The 24,988-nt window shown below is 40.8% G+C and overlaps 1 long non-coding RNA gene across 1 annotated transcript in view; it reads right to left on the minus strand.

Moving 5' to 3' along the window:
- Window positions 1–23,195, minus strand: part of LOC144246065 (uncharacterized) — an 80,201-nt gene extending 57,006 nt beyond the window's left edge. Inside the window, exon 1 of the long non-coding RNA XR_013339727.1 lies at window positions 23,104–23,195. This is a non-coding gene — a long non-coding RNA (uncharacterized LOC144246065). The remainder of the gene's footprint in view (window positions 1–23,103) is intronic.
- Between the last annotated feature and the right edge of the window lie 1,793 nt (window positions 23,196–24,988).

The following is a 24,988-nucleotide window of genomic DNA, read 5'->3' on the forward strand; positions in this document are numbered from 1 at the left end:
ATCCAAGGAAAGATGACACATCTGGTGCAAAACACGTACAGAGTAATAGTGAGAATAGTAAGCCAGAGTCTCCTCAAGAGAGCAATTCAGCAAGAAAAGGAGTGGTAGCAGGAGCAAGCATTCACATGAAAGTCTCTGGTTTGATTCATAGATTCCAGCATAACTGGGGAACCCCTGTACTGCAGTATCAGCCTTTGGAATCAGTTTTGCACCACTCAAGCACAGAATAGTGTTGAGCCCTAGGAGTATATTCACACAAGGCAGGCAGGCAGGGTTAGGCAGCCTTGGATTTGGTCCCAGCTTGACCTCCCTGCTTGATTTTATGCAGCCTGTGAACAAACATTTACTACAGTAACAGCCAACAAGAGAGTCTCTGTAAGGTGTAAAGCTGGGATGCAAATTACAAACACATGTAAATTGAAATAGTTTAGGTTAATTTCTTGGTACTGAATTCAGTGACTAAGTGCTTATTTCAGAATGTTCATTCCATGCCTTGAGCTACTGCTTTGTCCATGTCTTCAGTGGCAGAAAGTAATTTAGCATAATCCTTCTACTGTAATGTCCAGTTTTTTGTAATAAAGATTACAGATGAAACCAAAAGACCTCATTCTAAAGAAGGCTTATTTCTTTGCAAAGCTGGCCACTGTGTGTTTAACAGCACCAGAATGGTCCATTGGAGAACAGAGGGAAATCTCACATTTGGGAGGATGCAATGAAGGAGTCCCAGACAACCTAAACAGTCCTTGTTTGCCACACAATGTGTGTGAGGCTTAAGAAATGATGAATTCAAAACACATTTCCCTGCTTCACAACAACTGGAAAATACCTTTCAATCAAATGAATAATAAAACTCATTGAAACCAGTGAGGCTGATTATCATCTAGCTTTAATCACTGTAATGCTACTCGCATGAATGTGACTGCACCCAGCAGCTGATATCATCTGAGGATCTGGTCCAGGGATCTGTGTAAGGGAGACTGCAAGATAACCATGGGAGACCTTTAAGTTTTTGGCACACAGGCCTGGCTGTTAATCTCAAAGTCAGTTCCCTTAACTCCTCTATTGGAATACTATGGATTTACTTTTTTTCTCACAGTATTTCTGCTTCTATCTTTGACTTTCTTTGACTTCTAGATGAAATATGGATGTTAAAAGAAGCACACAAATTATTTTTAAATATGATTCAGAAATGTTGCTGCATTGTGGGGAATGAAAATTCAAGTCATTGTTAATTTTACTCCAACCATTCAAACAAAAATTACGAGACATTATGTTTCTTTATAAAAAGTAAACTGTTTATCTAGAAGGATATTTTACATTATAGACTTGGCCGCATGAGATGTGGTCCATGCAAGTAGGATATTCAGCTTTTTCTTGAACTACTCTTGCTAATTATATAAAAGAAGTTTTAATTAAAGATTTCTGGTTTTTTTGTAAAATTTAAGTTATTGGAAAGTCAGTCTCTGTAAGTTAGTGGAGAAGAGGTTGATGTTTACAGACAAAATTTTAATAAAGCATTTTAAAAGTAAATGCAAGCTACCAAAATAACTTTAAAACCTGAAAAATGTAATAGTTTTTTTGGGGAAGAGTTCAGTCTGTTTCACTTTCCTTTCAGTTGTGGATGATGAAATTATTTAATAAGCTTTCTATCCCCATTCCCAAAACCTGCAACTTCCTAGCATGAAGATGGAAGAAGTGGATTTACTGTAATAGGGTGACTTTTTTCCCTGGAAAAGCTGAGCTAATTCAGAACTGATTCCTCTGGCCCTTTGAGCTTGTGCAAGTAGGAAAGGCTGTAATTTAAGTGTAGGGGAAATGGTTCTTTGAAGCATAAGATATATGTACTGCAGACAGGCCACCCAAATCTCTCAGGAGTTCACCACCTCTGTGGTTCCCAACACACTAGCAAAGTGTTTTTTAGCCTTTTTTTTTAATCATTGCTGCTACCATGTTTGTGCACTTTCCCTGGAAAGGATGTTATGTGATTTAGGCCATTTAAAAAAGATTCTATTAGTTTGGTCTGCTCCAGCTGGGTCCAACATTTCACTAGGACTCAACAGAATGTATTTGCGTCCAGCTGTAAGATCTGTCAAGACTGCAAGAATTTAAGTGCTGGGATCAAGTCAAGCTGGTGTGGGGTGAGCTTGGGAAAATGGCTGAGTTTATATTCTGCCTGTGCTTTACCTTAGATTGCTAAAAATACAACTTCTGTGTTCACAGAACATTTACCCCAAAGAAAGTGTTTAAGGATAATGACTTACAAGCACTGTAGTATACAGCCCATGCTGCAGGAGCAGCTCTCACTCCCAGCTGTGGTAGCTTCTCCCCTCTGCCAGTGCAGCCTCCATGCCTGAACTCTACACCAAGCTGCTCCTAAATGATGTGAGCATGGTGTGCTGGCCCAGCCCACTTGCAAATTCTATTTGACTTTCTAGTTCAGTGAACTACAGGCATTCACTTCTACCTGTGATTTGCCAGGTCTTACACAGAAAATGGCAACAGACAAGAGTGAAGCACTCAGGGAGGCTGCTGGAGACTAAACCACCTCCACTACTGGTGTTTCATCTGTTGTGTCTGCATGTCAACACCTGAGACCTAATCTAGGCTCAGCCAGCTTGAGGTGGTGCAGTCGAACCTAAATTTCCAGCTCTGCCTGGCTACTCCTAATGAATCCTGATGGGCAGATTTCAGGGTTTTGCAAGAGAGGAAGGTCGTTCAGCTGAGCCAACAGCACAGCCAGTGTTGTCACCACAGCTGGGCACATTGGCATAATTGTCCCTTGAGTATGTATTAGAGCTCCAGCTCCAGGGTGGGTGAGAGAAAACACCCTTCCTGTCCTTCTGCCTGGTGACTGTGGCAGAACAGCAGAGAAGGTGGCAGCAATGGCAAAATGTCTCCTAGCACCCCACTGAATTTACACAGAGCTTGTAATCAATCTTCAGGCAGTTCCCCTAATTCAGGCAAAACCTGAGCTGTGCATTTTTATGTCCAGCTCTCAGCTGGATCCTCCATGAGCTATCACTGTCAGACAATGTTATTACCATTGCTTGATAATTGCATCAACCTTTATTTTTCAACGTTTGGGCACTCAAAATTAACATGGAGTTTACTCCTGGATTTACTGGCACCATTTTGAAGTCATGTACAGGAGGACTAGGAAAATGAAGCAGCAAAACACTCTCTTGCCTTAACTTGTTAGGACAGTTACAGTCCTGAGACTAAATTTTCTCCTCTTACTTCCTTTCTGATTATATATTGAATATATGCAATACAAAAAGAAACAAGAGAAAGGAAAGAAAGAAAAAGACACTGTCTTTCAGTTCAAAACAAGCAGCTACTTTAATGACACTTCTTATAAAAACAATATTATGTTAACTTATTTAGTATGTTTTACTTAATAAAAAGGAAAAAGGAAGATGAAATAGGGCATTGAGGAAATTCCTCTGTTTATTTTTGTCTCTGTGGTGGTTCATTTTACCCACCAGTGTTTTTTTCTTCACTGAAAATCCCCCTTCCCTCTTGATTAAAAACAGACTCTAATAAAAGTGGTTTAAGATCATACTGATAACTTCAATTCAAGAACATGAAGAAAGAGCACCCTTGGAGGAAAGAGCCCATCTGCTCATATATGATATTAGGAAGGGAGTGCATAATGCAGAGTAGTGATTGCTACCATGTGTAAGATTATTCAGGTCTTCCACGTGTGGCTTCTAACCTATATGGCCACTTAAAAAAAGAGGGATTCAAGTATCCTATAAAACAGGTCCTATGTTTTACATTTGACCTTTTCCTGGATATCAACCTTATTAAAAGCAAATAAAAAAATGTCCTGAATGGAAGCTGTAGTTTGATCTGGAGCTTATGGAGGCTGACAGCAACCCTGCTATTGCTTTGAGCAGGGCAGGAGCTGGCCTCTGCTTCATTCAAAAGGAAACCCATATCAAGCTGCCTTCTGATGATCACTCCACAACTGGTTTTTATTTCATTTTATTCTAATAACCTTACAGAAATACATTTTTCACCAAATTGAAAGCTTGTCTTCCCTGAAGCCATGGAAAGGATTAGATAGCATTACATCAGAATTTCAAACAGTAAATTCTGAACTTGGAAGAAGCACTTCAAAGCAGGGTTATGTGAAGCCTCATGTGCCCAGGCAGAACAGCAAAGGTGAAACAATTATAATCTTCACAGTGGAAAGCAATGACTGAGTGGGTGTAAGTCATGGATCCCATTATTTTAATTTAAGATATGTGTTATCATGTGGCTTGAAATCCATGTTTGATATGCTGTGCTAGTTGCTGTAATAACATATAATACAAGGCCTGGACTCCAAGACAAAATTTAATCAAGATAAAAGCAGGTTGCAAGCAGAGATGGAAAAACTTTTGCACACCATTTTTTACAATTTTTTATAAAAGTACAGCAACTGGAATTGGTGAAGGTACAAATTTTTTTTAGCCAAAATGGTTACATTAAAAAAAAAACTACAAAAAGCCTCCAACTAATATAGAAGCAAATGAACATATAAAGAGAAACCTTCTCCTTGTAAAGCTTGCCCATCTGAATTTACAATGATAAATTAAATTGGAATTACTCTTCTATCTATGTAAATCCAGAGATAAGGTCTTGCACTGCCTTAATTATAACTGCTATAAGCTGGATAAGAGCCTCTGCCTATTCACACAAAACAGGTGTCACTTTACCAGCAATGGAGATGCCTCTTTTTTTCCCCAATCAACGCATCAGTGCAGGAGGAGGAAGCAGAAAAATATGCTCTCAAAGAAAAGCTTACTTTGGAGGTGGTTTGAGGTGAGCTTATCAGGTTTTAACAAAGATTGTTTCAGTAAAATGTTTCTTTAGGAAAAAAAAAATTGTGGGAGTTTTTGTTATTTTTTAAAAATTATTTCTGAGTTTTCTTTGTGGGGTTTAGGGATTTTTTGAGGGTTGTTTGTTTTTCATTGGCTTTGTTTGCTTTTTTACATTAAACACAAATATTTAGTTTAGAACTTAGTATTTAACTTACTGTGGAGTTTGATTTCTGCCAGCTTCATCAGTGCCCTTTGCTCATCACTCTTCCTGGGCTGCGTTTCACAGAATCCAAACCACGGTTTCACAGAATCCAAAACCATCTTTCTGAAGAACAGGAGCTACTCAGTGATCAAGGAGCCCCCTTTTATGTCAGGCAGCAAAAGCACAACCAAGACATACTGAAAAAGCTGATATGAATTGGGCATTTTGGCATTAAGCTGAAAATAATCAATGAAAGTTTTTACCTTGGACTGAAGCTTGTTTTCAGTCACAGAAAGTCCAGATAGAATCTTTCCTAGATGTTCTGCATCCACAGAAAATAGTTATGACAACTTCTTCTAAAAATACTCTTCTTTATATGTCTGAAAGTATATGTATAGTTTTCTGTGTTTTTCCCATTGCTATGTGTTTAATAACAATCCTGGCTTATGTTCTTTGCTAAACTTAGACCAGAAATGCTACATTAATTGCCCACAGTCATAGCAGAATGTCTGAAAATGGCATTTGGATTCTGTCCAAGTTATTTGGATTAATATACTGCTTTGCTACCAAAAAAAAAAATCTCCCTTGGCTATGAAGTTCCCATACTTACCTCTCCTACCCTATACTCTATAGCTGTGTTTCTGCAGCACTGTGACCCTTGTCTCATAAGCACCTCTGAAAAGGTGTTACAGGCAGGATATTGAGGGCTGTGAGGAATTAAAGCACTTGCCACAGATGTGTGCATGGGAGCTGACTGTTTTGCTAATGGTGGGAAGCATGAAACCTTCATGTGCAGTGCAGCCACAGGCAGCAGCTTTGTCTCAGCAGCCACTGTGAAGGAGTGGTCAGACCACATATTTAACTGAGTTCAGATGTATGAGGAGCAGATCATCTGACATGGACTGACACCCTTACACTTCTCACACCTTGTAGCTCCTACTTGCCTTCTATCACAGGACATCTACCATAATCCAAATATCCTCCCATACCTAGTACATCAATCTTACATTCCCTCCTCTTACAATAACCTTTTCCTCTTTCAGGTTTCTGTCTCCTGCAAAACCTACCTCTCAAATCCAATATTCCCTGAATTTTATGCTGGCCATTCCCACCTCCAGTCTCAAGCCCGTATCCCTCTCAGTTGCTTTTGGGCACCTCCTGAGATATCTCACAAGCATCCAGCCCAACAGCATCACCTGGAGCCATCCAGCACTAAAAGCTTGGATGTGAAAGGCAGCAACACTTACACACCTGCCCTTACAGGGACCCTCAGAACAAGTCAGAGCAAGGGAATGAGCTTTAACTGGCTCCTGGTGACAGCCAACTATATTGAGTGCTGGATGAAGCCTAGTGCCTAAGTGCAAAGCAGATTTATTGTGGACAATGCTGCCTCCTTGGGCTTGGCAATTAAATATCGTGTATCTCACACCTCTGTTTATGAAACCACTTGAGGAACTTAGCATGAAAATGAAGCAATCAGTTGGAAATGCTAAGTTATTGTTATACCCACTGAGTAGGTGGACCAGGGTTACGTGCTTAAGGCTGTGTATTCACTGATTTATAACTAACAAACAGGCAGCCTTTTTATTTCCAATTAAATATACATCTGTCCCTTATCTGGCTTCTTTCTCAATTAACCTTACTCCTAGCTCTATTGTAAATGCCTTTGAAACAGAAGATGAAGAACACAGGTGGTTTCTAGGGTGGGAGGATGAATTAAAAGAGACAGATAATGTGCATTATCTCAGCTGAAGCAATAAAATGTGAGTGACCTGGGAATGTCCTGTGTGTCTGGTTTTGGACCATAAAGTCTGCCCAGAAAGGATGCCATTTATCTGCACTGGTCCCTGAAGCAGGCTTAGCAGTCTTTTTGCAGGCCTGAAACTGCATCTATCTATCATTGCTACTGTAATCTTGAAAGCAGAAGGCTTAATGGCAAAAGCATCTTACAGCTACAAACATGGTAGGAAATAAAACACCACACTTGTACAGAGGGGGAATTCCCAATCAGTAGCTGTGCTGGTTGTTGCAAAACCATCTCAGTTGTGTTTCCACATTAAATATTCAACAGTCCTGCAGCAGCTCTTCGGCTCACAGTAAGGTCACTTGTGCTGTCTGCATCTCCCATACGTGTAGGTCTGGGCTAGGAGCCCAGCTTCTAATTGCTTTAGTACCAAGAACTCAGCAAAAGCACTGCAGGAAAGGGCCTCTGTCCCTGTCAGCTGTGATTCTCAATGACACCTTTAAAATTCACTTGTGAATAACTGATTAGATGGATTAACTCTGGCTCTTCGCTCCATATACACGAAGGCAAGTTTATTCCTTTGTAGGCAATAATGTCTTCTAAAGTAAATAAAACCACAGATGGTGGTTTTCTTATTCAATTAATATTTTGTTGTTAATTATTTGTAACAAACTCTCAGAACTATTTCTCATTATACTAGATAAAAACTTACCATGGATCAAGAAGCTGATGTTTGCTGTGGGACCAGTGTTTACCAAAAAGAGTATAACATGTCCAAGAAACAGTCACAAAATAGTCACAACATATATGAAATAGATTTATAAAGGCTAAAGAGATTAAACTGAGAGGACTGGATGAGGAAGGAAAATGTAGCCAGTCAAAAATTAATTAAAATATGTAGGGAAATGGTCATAGATGTTATAAAGCAATTGAAAGCAAGTGAAATGGAAATTATAATTAAGACACTTGTAGAGACACTCCTAAACAAAGCTAAGAAAAGAGAACAAGCTATTATAGAGAAATCTATGCTTGGTAGGATTAGGGACCATAAGTATGTCTAATATGTTGGTAATAAAACAAATCCCTAAGACAACATAAGCCTATTGCCACACAAAGCTGGTAACTTTATCAATACTGCTGCAGACAAGCTGTGCTCAGTAAATATCTGTGCTGTACCTAGAAAGCACAAGATGAGGAAAAAAATGACAGATTATCCAGGCCATTAGTAGCTGAAGATGCATTAAGCAGCATTTTCTAGACATAAATATTTTAAACAGAAGCTCAAATAAGAATCACCCCAGGGTTCCATGAGAACTGACTAAAGTGGTCTCTGCCATGCAAATGTTAATTTTTAACACATTTTGGAATACCAGGGAAATACCAGGGAAGACAGCTAATATTGTGTCTGCATGGAAAAAAAGGGAGTGGTGTGACAAGAATAGGCTGGTGAGCCCGACATCAACACCAGACAAAAATATTTATTGCTTTCTCTCCTCCCTTTTCACTTCTGACCTTGTTTCTTTTTGAACACCAGCCCAGTGACCTTGAAGCAACCTTCTGGTTGCTTAGTTTTCCTATGGACTAGGAGCTGAGACTGATTCCCGCTGGGGTCTCTGCAAGCCTGACTGGAATTCCAGTACCCTCCCTGCTAAATACAACTGCACATGGTCCCCAAAAAGGCTTGGAAAGCAGCTGGCCTGCTATGTGACAGCAGCACAGAGGAGCTGGGAATCAGCCAAAGCTGATGGATTTCTATAAAGGTCTCAGCTCCGAGGGATCAGGCAGCAGCAGAGGAGCATTTCAGAGGAGGGACAGTTCTGAGTGATACAGGCTGCAGGGGCTCTTTCCTGGTTTCTCTGCTGACAACTAAAGTGGGAATGACTGACCCATGGAAAATGGTGGCTTCACTTGTGCCTTTTTTCTTTCAGGTTCATTTGTAGGATAGATGTCTGGACCAGGCTCCTCTGGTTTTAACAGTCTGTAACCAGAAACAAGAACTGTCAATAGTCCCTAAACATTGTGTTTTCTGCTATTATTCTATCCCTAATTTTTCTGCCTTTCCTGCTTACTCTTTTTTTACTTAGAATATGTATTTTTTCAGATATTCCTGATAATTCCCTCAGCCAGATACTTTGACAAAAACACCACTTGAAAAGTGCAAAATGTCTTATAGGTATAATGGAAACAGAAAAGGGCTTGCACAGGTAATGGAGGGCATACCACAGAGTCTCTGAAACCTGCTGAGGGAATTAATATATCATGTCTCTATCACAGAGGAAAGACTTGTGTAAAGATTCACTGACTTCTGCTTCCACATATCCCAAGTGCTTGGACTTAGGTTCTTTTTGTTGCACGGATCAGACTGACGTGTTTGCTGGTACACGTGTCTTGGGTGTGCCGTTTCTGGTTTTTATCCAAAAGTAAAGAAGACCTGCAGGGACATTTAGGGAGCTGAGAATAAACACAAAAGGTAGTATAACATTGGGAACTCACAGTTTCTCTTTTTTTCCTAATATTATTTTACAAGCATTTTGGAATAGACATGAGACTTGAGGGGCAAAAAACATGAGAGCACTGTTCCAAGACAAGTTAACTGGAAGAACAAGTAGAACCAGAGACTATCCTCAGCAATGAATACTTTGGTAAAAGGAAGAAGGTATAAAAACTGGAGACAAGAAAGGATAACACCACATTGTATACAGCACCATCTTAGTTTCCTAGGCATAAAATTAGGATTAAATATTATTCCCATACTCATAAAAATTGGATATTCTGCAGTTGATAAAGGTATGACCACTACAACCAGCGGTTCCCAAGGTCTGAGATGGCTGTAGGATACTTCTGAAGCTTTTATTGTTATTATTTTAATAATCCTGGATACAGACTCCAGAGGACAAACAGGATGTTGTTTTTTATGAAAGGGGCCAAGGAGAACAATAACTTCATTTGCTTCAAAACGTGAAGGGAAACTCCCTGCCCTAATTACAATATAAGTGTTAAGAGAGGAACAAAGGCAAGTAGTATCAGCCACTGTCATTGCACATGTGTCCCACCATAGAACAAAAGATGCAAAATGACAGAGAAAATGACCTTCTAGCACCTCCTCCAATGAGCTATCAGTGGGACCGCATGCATCATCTAGTTGGGAGAATGTGGATGCCTGAGTGAGAGTTCTGGCCAGTCTTTTCAAGGCAAAGGGGTCCTGACCTTCTTGCTAATGCAAAAGATGGAAACCAGTTCAGTATCACGTATACATTTCACCTTTACAAAAGTGATTAATGCCTCTCTTATTGTTTCTCTTGGAGGATCAGTGATGATGCTGTGAACTTGAGGGTAGCATCACTTAAACAAGTAATTTGTCCAAGTAAAATTCATTAGAGAGGTAATGTCCTCATGCTTTCAGTCATAAATAGCTGCTCAACAGTGCAGCGGCATTTACAAAAACTTTAAAAAACTTTATGAAATAACACATTTACTGGTTTATTGCCTGAGGATATGTTAGCTAGACAGACTTCCTTGTCTAAATAAAATCAATTGATGTCAGCTAGGCTTTCTCATCTTAGCAGATGCAATTGTTAGCTAGACATATTCCTAACTTGAATAATAGGAGTTGCAGTTGTTGAATATTGTTTGTGGCAGGCTTGTCAACAAATGTCTGGTTTAATTTATGAAAGAGAATTGTGTCAACAATGGGAATTTATTGTTTTCTACATTTCATGCCTTCTGGAGTCCTTGGTATATGACACTTTATGGGAAAGGACTTGTGCAAAATACAAAGCTCTGAGTAAATCTGGGGTCACACATTTACAACCACAGGCATTAAATGTCTTGACCTGTAACACCCCTGGAGATGTTCAAGGCCAGGCTGGATGGGGCTCTGAACAACCCAGTCTAGTGGAAGGTGTCCCTGATCGTGACAGGGCGTTTGGAGCTAGATGACCTTTAAGGTCCCTTCCTACCCAAAGCATTCTATGATTCTACAAATTCAAACAGGCTCCTTGCAAGGCGTTAGGTAGTGCTCTTCCTTGCTCACCACTTTTGTTTTTTAGTTATAATGTATATATAGAAACACAAAAATTTATCTTTGAACTTTCCAGAATCACTATAAAAGAGCTGAAAGTTGCAGCATTTCACTCAAAACATACTATTATAAAACTATGTTTTCCCTATGTTGTCTTGCTGAATTCATGAATAATTTCAGGAACCCTAAAACTGCATTTCTCAATAAAATTGCTGATGGCTGAGGGTATTTTAGCAAACTCTTCACAGGCTGAGTCTTTCAGTTCACTACTCAGGCTATGATCACATTTCTTTGTTTCTGCTGGAGCTCTCTGGCATTTTGTCCCCTGATTGTCCACATAAAGCATAAAGCATAAAGCAGAAAATAAGGAGGGAGAATAAAAGTGCGTGTCCCAATATTTTCCTGTTTGTCAGTAATCTATCCTGGACCTGAAAAGATGGAAGTGTTTTGGAGTTTTGGGGTCTAGACAAATAATCCGTGTCCAATTCCAGCTCTGTCTCAAAGGAAAAATCTATCTCTAACTTAAATTTCATGAGGAAACATCTCTAAATGTGACACACTCTTTTCTTATGAGATAGCCTTTATAGAAATGTCCCTGGTGGGCTATTCAGCTCTGCAAAAATCATTACTAATTTCAAAATGTAGGTCATTAATGCGACAGAATCTTCTACTGAATAGATATTTCTCTGCAAAATTTCATTATCTCTCTTTTCACTATGAAAAAGTGACTTCTTTTAAAATTTAGATATAATGACAGATATTAAAGGAGGGGACCAGTTATTGTAATTTTGTTAAGTAATAAAATACCATACCTTGTAGATATATTGATTAGCTTTCCTCTGTTTTGGCACATACAGATCAAGTCCAATATATTTTGTAAGACTCCTAACAAACCAATAGGTGAATGTTTTAAATCCTCTAACATATTTAACTTTACAGCCACCTTGACAGGTAGGGAAATATTATAGTGGCCAAGACCTATGTTGTACCTTTTCCTACCTGTAAATACCTCACTGAAACAGTTATGTAAAGCCAATCATCTTAGGGCCTCACCTGGACAGTGAAACACAAGCATTGCTGGAATCAAAGTCACTCTGAGTGAGTTCTTAATTTCCCAGTCAGGCTACCTCACCAGGAGCTGAATAAGGAGGGTGAAGGTCATCATTTAAAGGACAAGACCTAACAATTCACAGTAGGTGCAATGAATTTGGGCCTGGCCTCATAAGCATGGAGAGGTTGAAAAAGAAAGTCTCTGTCATGCTGTCCTTGAAAAGTCTTTGTGATGCCAAGATGTGCTGACTTGCACAGACATTCAGCCTATTTCCCACCCACAGGCTTACCACCTTGTCAAAAAATCCCTCTGAAGGCTGAGACTAACAGAGACAGGCCCCAAAAGCAGATCTAGCTTCCAGCAATCCATCATCATCCAAGTCAGAGCTGTTTGCTCCTCTGGAAGGGGTTAGTATTTGTGTTTTGCATCTCCACATTGCAACTGGTAGCAAATGCTGATAGAACTGGTCTGTAGCACCAGGAAGGGTACAGATCTCGGTGAAAACAATGGGTTTATCATGACAACCTACGACAGGAAAAAATCCAGGATTGTTTGTCAAGAAACATTTCTTGAAAAAATTTGTTTTATTTTAAAATATGCTTGGGAGTGTTGCAGGGAGTTCTGGTTCATTTCAAGGATTATCTGATATAATAGAACTATACAGAAAGAGAGAGGCAGGGAAAAAAGTCACACAGAAAGGGATAGATAGACAGAGTTGTAAGTGGTAATGTGATAATATTCTTATATATGGCACCATCATTTCTCACAGCAAGACTGTCTGACCAGATGTGGGTGGAAACAGAAGGAAGGAGGCAGAGAACATGTGGTGGGTGAAGGAATCCAGGTCTTTGAGGGTAGTTTGTTAAGTGCTGGTACATGTATTTCTGTGGGAGTGGGAGGAGCTCCTATTGTATTTCAAGCTGAGAAAAGAAACCTTATACCAAATTATCGCTCGCAGTAAGTGCAAGTTCAGCCACTTCTGAGAAGGCAGTAAAACATTCCCAGGGAAAGTTTCTTTGCACTCCTTCTTGATTTCAAGAGCTTTCTGAAATTTTGAAAATTATTAATAGTGTCAGGCATAAATAGGTGCCTGGGAAGAAAAGGAGTTTTCAAAGGAAAATATATATAAAAATGATCTGACCTCCTTTTTGCAGTTTTGCTCAGACAACGAGAAGACACCATTTCTACAGAGAGGAGCTGAATGGAGGGTTTTCCCTGCACAGACATCTGTTTCAGGCTGAATTTTCATGCCTGTGTTGTTTTCTCTGCTGGCAGTAAACCACTCTGCTCAAATGGTCATACACCCCTGTGTTGAGGGACTTGAATGAATAGGAAGAAAAAAGCTCTTTATGAAGCTTTGAAATGGCAAGAGGGATCAAATGAATATTTTCATTGGCATCAGCTAGTCCCCTTTGTTCAGAGCAGGAATTTTGAAAGTCCAGTGCCTGGACCATCACAAAGTCATAGACCAGCACTTGGAGATCACCAAGGAGAGGGAGAATATTGCCTCTTTGGATTCCCAGGCACTCTTTTAAAGAAATAAAGAACGTATACAACAATATTTTTGAATACAGAAAGCTGTCACCATCTCTTTGTATTCAAAATTCTGCCCTGTTCAAAGGCTTAAGGCAGATAAACCCCCTCACCTGATGGGAATAGTTTGCACAAATCCAATATTTGAAGTTAAGAATCATTTTGAACAAAATACTTGTTAGGAAACATGTAACAACACCACAGCTGGATCCTTTGCAGAGTGAGAGCTGAAGTTTTTGGATCTCTTCCTCTGCCCACCAAACCCCATGTGAAAAGCAAGATGAGGTTCCCACAAGCAACTCCAATTTCAATCCTTTTCAGACTTTTTTTCAATTCTGTGGCCTCCTGTGGTAGCAAACTATGCAGGCTGGCTACCAGCTGTGTGGAGGCCTGATTATTATACATTTTAAATTTACCTGCTGGCAGCTACATTTACACTCAAGTGCCAGAAGAATGGAAAAAATAGTTGAATGCATCTCAGTTGTTACACAGAGTTGCTATGGAGACAGGATGGGTCTGGAAAAGAGTATCAGAGAAGGGTCCTGCCAAAAAACAATATCATGTCTCTCAAGAAGGCTCCCCAGAGGAGTGTTTAAATCTCAGTCTGGGAATCTCTCAGTGTGGAAAGTGGAGCAGGAAAGGAACAGATTGATCTGCAAGGATCCAGAAAGGAATGGCCTGACTCTCACCTGCCCGAGCCATGCAGGATGCAGAGGAAGAGCAGAAAGACTGAAGAAGCAAAGAGACAGTTGGACATGGATAGGTGTGGAAAAAGGAGCCTGTTGCCTAAGAACATCACCAGTTTCACTAGCTCATGCTTCTGAGTTTAGTACTAGCACTTCGGGCTTCACTCAAAGCCTGCTAAGTCAATGGGAATCACTTTGGTTTTGTCTGTTTTTTGGACTGAGCCCTTTCAAAACAAGCAGTGGATAGAAAAATAGTCTTTCTTCTTCCCTGTGGCCAGGAATACCACCAGCATACCTCAACTTTTAGGATCATGACTGAGGTTTGCAAAACAATTTCCTTGGGAATGGAGAAATGATCACAAATGACTGAAATACCTGGGCTCTCTTCAGGTGGTCCCCTGGCCAAGACAGAGAGACTCCCTGCAGCCTCACACTTTGCCTGGTGATCATGAGACAGGAGCAGGCAGGCTGGCAGCCAGAACTGTGGTTCTCCAGCACAACCAGGAGCAAGCACAGCCTTACAGGAGCTGAGCTTTGCTCAACCACTGGCAGCTGCCTGATAGTGGACTTCACCTGCATTTAGGAAGTTCAATAAATTTCTGAGAATCCAGACATACCCAGATTATTTTGTTTTTATAATTATGGCTGGACAATTATGGCCAGGTTCTCCCAGTAAGAGCTTCAGGTAGCAGAATCTCTTCAAGGGTCTTGTCCTGGTTGTGAATACTCAGAATATTGTCAGCTCTGCCCCAGCACCCAGGCAGCATTGACTATTTTCTGTACCAAATAAGTAGTCAGAATGTCTTTGCATTATGACACAGGATGAGAAAAAATGTCAAAAATCTCACAAATTTTTCTGAGTCAGAGGAATTGTCCCCACCTGACCAAATCTTCCACCCAAGACTTGCAAATCACATCCCTTCCTCTGACTTCCACATTCCATTGGCACAGGGTGTGCTTCTCTCTCTGATTTTGTACAACATAAGCCAAAAAAGCCACTCATGTGGGGAAGGACCCTCAGCTTGGTGAGAGCTGCAGGAGCACAGCTTAGTGACTGCTGTAGAAGAGAATAAGGCTGCCAGGCTGACCAGCACCAGTGACTAAACCTACAAAAAGTGTCTCTTTCCCACACAACAGCCAGCCCAAGAGGTTCACCTTAACTCCTGCCTCAGGGACAAGGCCCCTGGAGAGGCCATGGAGTGTTCACTCCACCTGGCTCCTCACTACGGTGTGTCCTGTGTTTGTAGTGCTGGGCCTCAGTTCAGAGTTGTTGACGGGGCCCTGCACCTCATGTTAATAACATTTGTACCTGGTTGTCTCCTCACCAGCTCTGCCAGGCTGCTACGGCTCCTCTCCAGCTCTCTGAGGGACAGCTCTGTGCAGACTGCCCAGAGCAGGACACAGAGTCATATAAAGTCAAGGCTGGAAGAGATCTTCAAGATCACCCAATCCAACTGTCCATCCAGCACTGCCACTGTAACCCCTAAACCACTAAACCAAACCACCGAGCTCCCGGTGCCTCTTAAACACCTCCATGGTGTCATGCTACCACCTCCCTGGTCAACCTACTCCAGAGCCTGGCCACCCAAACAATGAAAATACTTTTTGTTATATCTAATCTGCACCTGCCCCATCTCAGCTTAAGGTCATCTCCTCCTGTCCTCTCACTGCAGGCACAGAAGAAGAGACCGGCCCCCACCTCACTGCACCCTCCTTTCAGGCAGCTGAGGGGAGTGACAGGGTCCCCAGACAAAGCTCCTTCAGCTGTTCCTCGTGTTTTCTGGTCCTTTTGTGAGACTTGTTGCCCTTTACTGGATGTGCTCCAGCGCCTCAAAGTCTTTTTTGAGGTGAGGGGTCCAGAACTGAGCACAGCATTCCAGGTACAGCCTGCCCAGTACCACATAAAGGGAGACAATCACCAGCCTGGTTCTGCTGGCCACACTATCCCTGGTACAGGCCAAGATGCTTTGGCCTTCTTGTCTACCTGGGCACATGCTGGCTCATGTCCAGCCACTATCAACCAGTCCCCTTCAGCCAAACAGCTCTTGAACCAGCTCCCCAGGCCTGTAGAGCTGCATGGGTTTGCTGTAACTCAGGCAGGACCCTGCACTTGGCCTTGTTAAACCATGAGCAAGGCTGTTCTGCCTGTCCCTCTGCAGGATTATGTTCTCCACTGCTGCAGTATAACCCCATCCAGCAACTATGCATCACACTCCCCTCTGCCTCACCCTGCTGGGATGGGAAAGCAGAAAAAAAGGTAAAACCCATGAGTTGAGAGAAGAACAGCATAAGACTTGAAATAAAAACATACAAATAAAAATAAAAATAATAAAAATAATAATATTGTAAGGAAAAGGAGAGAGAAAGGGATTAAAATGAAAGAGAAATAAGTGATGCACAGTATGAGAGCCCACCACTGTTCCCCATCAGTGGTCAGCCCCTCGGCCAACTCTCCTCAATTTATGTATCAGGTTCCATGGAATATCCCTTTGGCCAGCTCAGGTCAGCAGTCCCAGTCATGTTCCCTCCCATCTTCTTGTGTGCACTTCCTCAAAGGCAGAGCATGAGACACTGAAAAGTCCTTGACTCAGGGTAAGCACTACTTAGCAACAACCAAAACATCAGTGTGTTATCAACATTATCCTGCTGAATCCAAAACATAGCACTGCACCAGTGCAGTGTGAAAAAATGAATTCTGTTCCAGCTGGGACCAGGACACCCATGTTAATGGCTGGATTCCACAAGAAGATTGGGGTCTGTTGTGATTCCCTCAAATGGGAAATAGAGAGATTTCACATTCAGACTATTGAGTTTGCATAGGCAGAAGAGGCAGATTCAACCCCCTTTACCCAATGGGTACTAGTGTAGCAATAGAGGTGAGAAATTTAAGAACTACAGTGAGCATTGGTTAGGACTGCTCACCCAAAAGAGACAGGAACTCTCCACAGGGTGCTGATAGAGCCTCACCCAGTTCACAGGTCCAGCTGCAACAGGGTGAGCACAATGCTTGGATTGCTGGGAAAGGGAACTGCTTATCTGAAAGAAGGGGATGCAGAGAGCAGCTCAACCATAGCTTTCCTGTGAGATCCTGTATCCTTCTTTGGAGATGTTGAAAAGTAAGTGAACAGTGTCCTGAGGAAGTTGCCTGAGCTGGCCATGCTCTTAAAACAGTCAGTCAGTCAGTCAGCCAGTCAGTCATTCAGAGGCTGGAGTTCCAAATATTTCTTTCAGTCTGAATCTTTGTCTGATTCTGTGCAGGTACTGCAACACCAGACACAGGTGTCACACCAGACACAAAGAAATAGTGAAAGGTCAGGAGTATTGAGAGAGAAAAGAATGACCTGTGGAAGTCATGAAACCAGTCATATTCTTTAGCATAATAGCAAGGCCTGTGTGACCAGTGATGACTCTGAATACTTATAGAATACTTATGGGACTTACCCTGACAACCCATAGTTCTCAATACAGGATAATGTTTTACTCCTGGAAACTGAATTTACTTCTTTGACTTCACTGGTTGTCTGCAAGATTTTAAAGTTTTGATGTGATCTCATCAAACTGACAACATGGGATGTATCCATATATTCCAGAACCTAAAGAAACTGTAATAACCACATTTGGTTCCTTTCTAATATATGCCATAAGTCTACCCTTCCATGACTCTTGTAGTGACAAAGGTGTATCTTCTAGAAAAAGCTCTGAGACTTAATGGAAGGAACAGAAAATGTTCCTCAGAGCAGAGGTAACTGAGACAACTGAAGTCCCTGCCAAAGGTACCAATCATTGCAGCAGTGGCTGAGAGCAGCTAAGCTACATGGGATGAAAGGATTTCTGTTGGACCAACCACAACTCTGGAAGCAGAAAGCTGTGAGAGAAAAGTACAGAAAAAAACCAGAGATGCAAAATACTGAATTTTGTAAAAATCAGGCAAATGCTTCTGGCACATTTGGATTTCTCAGTGAGGAAACCACCTCCTGCTTTCTTGCATTTTTTATTTATTTTCTGAAGCAAGGAGACCTGGCTTGTATTTCTGGCAAATAAATCAGATTGCATAAAGACTCTGCATGATTCTATCAGCTCCTCCTCCCAAAAGAAACATGACACAGAAAAACCCTGAATAGTTACTAAACTTTGAAGCCAAAGGAGCATGGGATTTCCTGCAGCAGAATTTTATGGTTTCTTTGCAGCAGTGGGAGAATACTTGGTGAGGGCTGTTCTGCCAGAGGACACCATGTGACATATAACTGCTCCTCAGAGCACACAGAAATCACAGAGAACACAACTTTCTGTGCTATGGTCACAGTGAAGAACACAAGCTAGGCACATGGAACTACCCACATGTGCCACCACCAGCAAGGTGATGCTGCTGGGAAGTGGCACTGTCAGTGTGCAGCAGGGATGAGAAAGCAGTGCAGCAGCTTGCAAAGAAATTACCTACAATCCTTAATGCTTGATTTATTATTAACATATTCAGGAAATATGGGGATGAGCTTCAGATGCTTTACGGCAAATGTCCCATGTGGTGGTTCCATCACTGTGCTGGGAAGAGAGAGACAAATGAGCAATTGGGCCCAGGGTGAAGAGGGATATTAATGAAGATGATTCTGCCAGCCCCTTGAGGCCTGTAGATCCCTCTCTGGAAAGTGGTTCAGAGTTTAAAAAATTCACATATTGCCCTTGGTTTATGTCAATAATGTAAAGTGTATAACATCATATTGTCCAAAATTTGCATCTAACAGAAAGACAAGAGAGCAGCTGGAGCAGGGCATGCCTGGAATACCTCACCAGAATTTCCCCAGCTACTTACAGAAAATATTTCTCTTGAAAAAGAGGGTATAATTTCTTCATAATTACAGTATGATATCTATTAGCACTTAAGTCTCCCACATTTTATCTTTTTTAGCCATTCACATCCTTACTAATTTTTTACATTGCATTGATATCTGACAGGGACAGGCAGGTTCTAGACAGACAACATCCATACTGTCCAGCAGGCCCTGTAAATTTGATGGATGGACATCAACATCACGGGCTCTGGTTCTGAGCCAAATTCAACTGCATCACACAACTGGTACAGACAGGGTTAAGTGGAGCTAAAATTCAGATACTTGCCATACATCTACAAGTGATGGCTGAGAGTGAGATCTATAATAAAAAACAGGAGATTCAAGTCACTGAAGTACTGAAACAAGTTCCCTACTGATTTCAATGGGAATGAAGTACTTAAATATTTCTGCTTCTAAGCCTTCCTCCCTTTGTTCATCCCTGTCCCACCACGGATAGTAAAAAACCAGAAACAGAACATTCATCCGTTTCATTGTGCAGTCTCCAGTTTCACTGATCACTTCTTTGTCTCCTAAGCTGCCTGCAGTCACCTGAAACCTACTGCATCTGCATGTCTGTGGTGCCTTAGACCTCCAAGGAAGAGGAGGAATCATTCCAGAATATTTTTACTTTCAAGATGATGTTTAAAACTTAGACAGTTTTAAACCCTGAATGGAGGAATTCAGTTGGCTAAAGATACACACAAGTGTCATCCAAGGGCTTGGTATATCAAGGCAAATGTGACAAAAACCAATGGGGAACTTCCATCCTCACAGGACAGCATCTGGTTGGGAAAAAGACATGGATTCACTAACATGGTACTTGACGCCTATATTCAGGCCATTGAGCCAGGCTCCCAATGTCGTCTTCAGAAGTGAAGGTTACTCCAGACAAAGGTATTTGTTTGGAAACATTAGGTGACTTCCATCTTTGCATTATCAAGACATACCATAAATTTTGAAGATGAAGGCAAAAGACCTTTCTTAAATTATATCCAAGCTTCAGGTGCATCTTCTATGATTCAAGACTCACCAAGAAATTTAGTCACAAGTGCTGGAGGCAGTGTGGAGCTGGGCCAAGCAGTGAGGCCCTGTGGGGCAGCAGGATGCTCAGGGGCTCAGGAACAGCAGGGGACTGTGCTGCCTTTCAGTAGGTACAGGCAGTACCTGCAGCAATGCCTGTCGGGGCTCCCTGGCACACTCCACTGATGAAGGCTGTGTTCAAGAGACACACTGGACAGAAAATTGCGCTGAATGTTATCTGAAGGTCCATCAGCAGGGCTCCCTGATGGAGACATCATCCTGCCATTATGTGGGAGCACACATCTGGCTGCAGGAGAAGTGTAAGGGGGAGCTGTTTGGGAGTGTCTTTTTTAATGCAAGAAACTCGAAAATTTTTGCGTCTGGAGCAATCACTCATCCCTTAGATGTTGGGCCATTTTCTTTGGAAATGGGCCTCCTCCCAGATAGGGGAAGGAGAGTGATGTTCTCTGTGTCATAAGCAGGGTGGGGTCTCACAGCTCATTGGTGTTTGTCCTAGTTTCCCTAACTCATGTCTGACTCAGGGAAGATCTGCTGTCGGAGAAAGTGCAGGCTGTAATAAGAAGGTGAAAATTCCTCTGTTTGCATCATTGCACTTTATTTCCTCATCTCTAGCAAATAAAGCTGTTATGAAATGCTGTTTTTGCTTTCACTATCTGATGAGTTAATTGGGAGCCCAATTAAATGCAGCACAAGACAAACCAATTTTATGCATCTCCCACTTCAGAACTATTACATCAATTTTAAGTCATTTCCTTCCCCAGATGAGACAGCTTCACTTACACCAAAGAGCTTGCTCTAACCCAAAGTCTTACAATAAACCAGACAGTTTAATTTTTGATGTCATTGGCCTTTAGCATCAGAGGGCTTCTTCAGACAGAAGTTGAAACTTACAAAATGTCAAATAATTTTCATCATGAAAACCTCAGGTGACAACTTGGGACTAAATATCATGAGCCTTGTGATTGTATTTTAAATGACAGAAAATTTTATTTGGTGTAGCAGTGCCCAGAGTGGCAGATGGAAAGAGAAAAGAAAGTATTTCAATAACCATGTCACAACAGACTCTAAGTAGTCTCAACTTGATGATTTAGCCGTTGGATTTCTCCATAAACTGCCAATCTGTGGCATGAAGAAGCAGCACTTGTGGGTTTCCTTACAGAAAAGCACAAGGGCCTCACATACTATACTATAACAGCAAACAATGAACATGTGACTCAACTCAGATATTATTCAGGAAGGAAAGTTTCAGCAATTACAGCCCAGGTAGAAACACATCCATGTTTTATATCTCAGACAGGGTGGACCAGATGAGATGGCTTTACTTTGAGAAGAGGAGAGACTTAGAAGAAGCAAATGTAATTCTCCTTCCTTTCTTTATGAAGTTTTATACATTACAGGAACCAATAAACCCACAAAGCTAAAAACTGCTATCATGGAAAACTGTAGCCTGCTTTTTTTTCCCTGTTGTCTTGAAAGAAGTTGACAAGGAACCAAAGGAAAACCTGGATCAGGAGATGTATCTTATCAAAGGCTATCTTCCCCTGATTGTATCCCTAGTACACAGTCATCTGTACTAGCAACTCTTATCAGAGCCATCATATGGCCTTCCACACCAATTCATGACCTAAGCCTCAGAGAGCTCTGTGAAAAATCTTGTTCCTTTAAGAGACAGTGATCCCTTGGTTTCTTTCAGGACAATGCCAGAACTCATAGATTTATTCTGTATAAATGAGAAATTCCACCCCTCATTAAACCGACATGGTCTGTAGAAGATAATTAACCACCTCTTACAGTTTGTCCAACCCACAAAATTTGGATCAGATATTGGTCACCACCCACATTAATTGTCCAGGACAGACTGACTGGTTTTGGACCAAATAGTGTCTCACAAGTACTTAATATCCCTGGCATGGCATAAAAGGAAACAGAAACCTGAGAAGAAGAGAAAATTAGAACAGTGTGAACAGTGTAAAGAAGAACAGTTTTTTAACTGTGCAATGGACTTTGTCTAATGAATCCCCTGTGAAAACCACCCATAGTAATAAACTAGGATGTAATATATTGCAGATGGATCAACAGGGGCATGCACACAGACTTAACTATCTGCCACAGGTGTTTGATTTTACATTTGACAGCAAGTCAAGGAGTAACCATGCAAGGACAATTGTGCTATAGCTTGCAGGGCTAAAAACTTGTTCTAAATTGGAAGGAAAACTAAACCTCTTGGTCCTTCTGTGGAGTAGAATCAGCTGATATAACTGGGTTTTGATTGAAAACATTATTAATAATTTAGATCTGGACTTTTTTTCCCCTGCATATAATATTTAGAAGACTTCTTCTAAATAGAAGCATCATTGTGTTTCAGTAACTTTAACATAATGTTTTACTTTCACAGAATAACACATGCTGACCGTATTACATTAAAAATATATCTGACCAGCTTCTGTGAGGTCCTTCATGCATAGTCTGTCCCATTGGCTTAAATCTTGGATGGTCTCTAGAAACAAACCTCAGATCATAGAGTTTTTGAATTACATTAAACTTTTGGGGGTCTTCACCAGCAATTGTGAAGATATACACAGTATTTTTTTCACACCTACACATCAATGACATCAAACAAAAAAATATACACAGGAAAATATTTTCTTCCAAAATATATTACAAATCTACTGAGGAATAAAATAAAAAGAAAAAGAAAACTAAACCCCCAACCCACATGTAAGCATGTTAGTGATATTAGATATATTGAACCTTCTACCATTTGTCTAGATTCCTGCTGCTCTTAGTGTTCCAGTTTTCTACAGCCTCCCAAAAAAGTCAGGAATGATTAGCCATATCCTGAGTTCCAGTCATGCTTCCCTTCCATGTAAACAGTAAACTCCTACTCATGTTTCAAGCATTTAGCTTTATTCTTCCTCCCAGCTATGCTTCTGTTTCTCAAAAAAACCCAACAAAAGAAGCAAACCCCAAAGCCAACTGCAGTACTTTTGGGAATCTCCCAGTTCTTGCCTATATCTATGGCAAAGGGTATCTGTTCCCCAGTCACCCCGGTGCAAGGTACACTGAAACAGAAAGGCATCCCCTGGAACCTGAATGGTTTAAACTCCAACGTGTTGTGCAATGTAAAGGAGTTTATTTACCCTCTAGTCCAAACAAGTGCTTAGAGCCACCATTGGAGCTGGGGTACTTACCCAGTTGGACTTGTGGTCTGACTTTTTCATTCTTGCAGTGCTTATTCCAGAGTTTCTCCAGATGCTCTTTACTGTGATCTTGGAGTAAAAATTGTGCAGGACAGTCTTTGCTTGGCACCAGATATGAGTCGTATTTAAATTATTCCCTCCTGATGATGCAGGTAGGGTCACACTGGAGCTGTTGTGGTCTCTAATATTTTGCTGTGTCTGGGACAATATTCTGCAGAATTCTGTAAAATATCAGCGCATTTCTGTTGCTGACTCTGGACAAATGTCATATTTTTAATTGAATTTCAAGAGCTGTGGTCTAGTGACAAATGTCTATACTCTGCATTAGATCTGCTCATGACCTAAAACTATGAGAGCTACAGCAGAATCTCTGCTAATAATAAACAGTATTAAATGTCAGGCAGACAAAACTGAAGAATGAAAAAAAGAATGATACAATGCAGGGAGGTTGTCTTTCCACTTACTTTTATTTTTACTGTATTTAGAGGACTTTCACAGTTTCTCTGCCTTGAGTAATATTTTTTAACATAGAAATTCACTTCTACAGAGCAAAGTTCACAAGTCTTCCTACTGACTTGAGGAGAAGTAGGATCAGGGCCAATTATTTAGTTTCTCCTCCTCACCAACTTTCCCTGCCTTCTTCTGCTCAGACATGTTTCTGGTTTTGAGTCTTTTCTTCTCCAAAGACTCCTGAAGCATGCTGAGGACTGGCTTCAACTGCATCCAATATTTTTCCATGAGAGGTAATTTGTTCTGAAAGCATGGAAGAATGTTTTATTATTCTGGCACTTTTTCTCTTTGGATATGGTTTAGAAATCAAATAATATGTTGAAAACATGCTTCAACAGAAACGAAGCCCAAGAATCCTCATGCTAACACCTCATAGCTTTAATGGAAGCCCTTCAATAAAAAGGAAGATAAGCAAACAGTATTTAGGATTGTCGCTACAGACCATAGCTTGTAGTTCTACTGATTCTATGGAAGGCTTTCACTCTTTTTACTCCTTCTGTCCTTTGAAAAGACAAAACACTCTTTGGTATTTCTATGCTAAAAGTTAAGACCCATGAAAATCACGGACTGGCTCAGTAGGTACAAGTAGTTATGAAGGCAGCTTACCTCCAAAAATTTTGCTTGCAGCTGCCCATAGCAAACAAAATTGCTTTCGAAAGTTACACCCTCAAACTCTGCCCATTTCTTCATGGTATGAAACTGAAAAATATAATTTCCCCCTCAAAGCTGTATGTCAGTAGTATCCAGAAAGTCTGTGGAATTTTTGTAAAAGGACAAAAGTAAAAAAGATTTAAAATTATACAAGTGAAGAATATTGTAAACTGCTGTTAATTTCAAACTTCAATTTTTGAAGCTATTTAACCCTACAATAACTATTTTAGGAAAGGCTAACAGCTATTTATGGTATTTTTCTGGGTATTTCTGGAACCATGGGCTGCATTTGCACAGAGACAAAATTGAGGCAGTTATTTTTGTGCATTAAAAATAATGGAGAGGATTACACTGGCAACTAACATCACCACAAAATCCACAGGATCCATCATCATGAGTTTTATAATTAAAGCCTTGTCTAAAGAACTTCCTCTGCTAACCTTTCTCAGCTCACACAATTTTAGGAAAATAAATGTACTAAAATACTCAGATTTTGTGTAAGGACATCTTGAAAAAGTAAATGGAACTGGAAAATCCATTCCAAGACTTGAATTCCAAAAATTCTCAAGAAATATTTTCTGGTGCTAGGATGAATATCATTAACTCAAGTCACAAAAACATTAGTGTATCAACAACTGCACAAAGATGAGGTCTATCATTACTGGAGCCAGAATAAATCCTTGATTTTTGCATTCCTCAGCTCCTTCCCATACAC

Source organism: Lonchura striata, chromosome 1, assembly GCF_046129695.1.
Source record: "Lonchura striata isolate bLonStr1 chromosome 1, bLonStr1.mat, whole genome shotgun sequence".
In the NCBI taxonomy this organism is placed as follows: domain Eukaryota; kingdom Metazoa; phylum Chordata; class Aves; order Passeriformes; family Estrildidae; genus Lonchura; species Lonchura striata.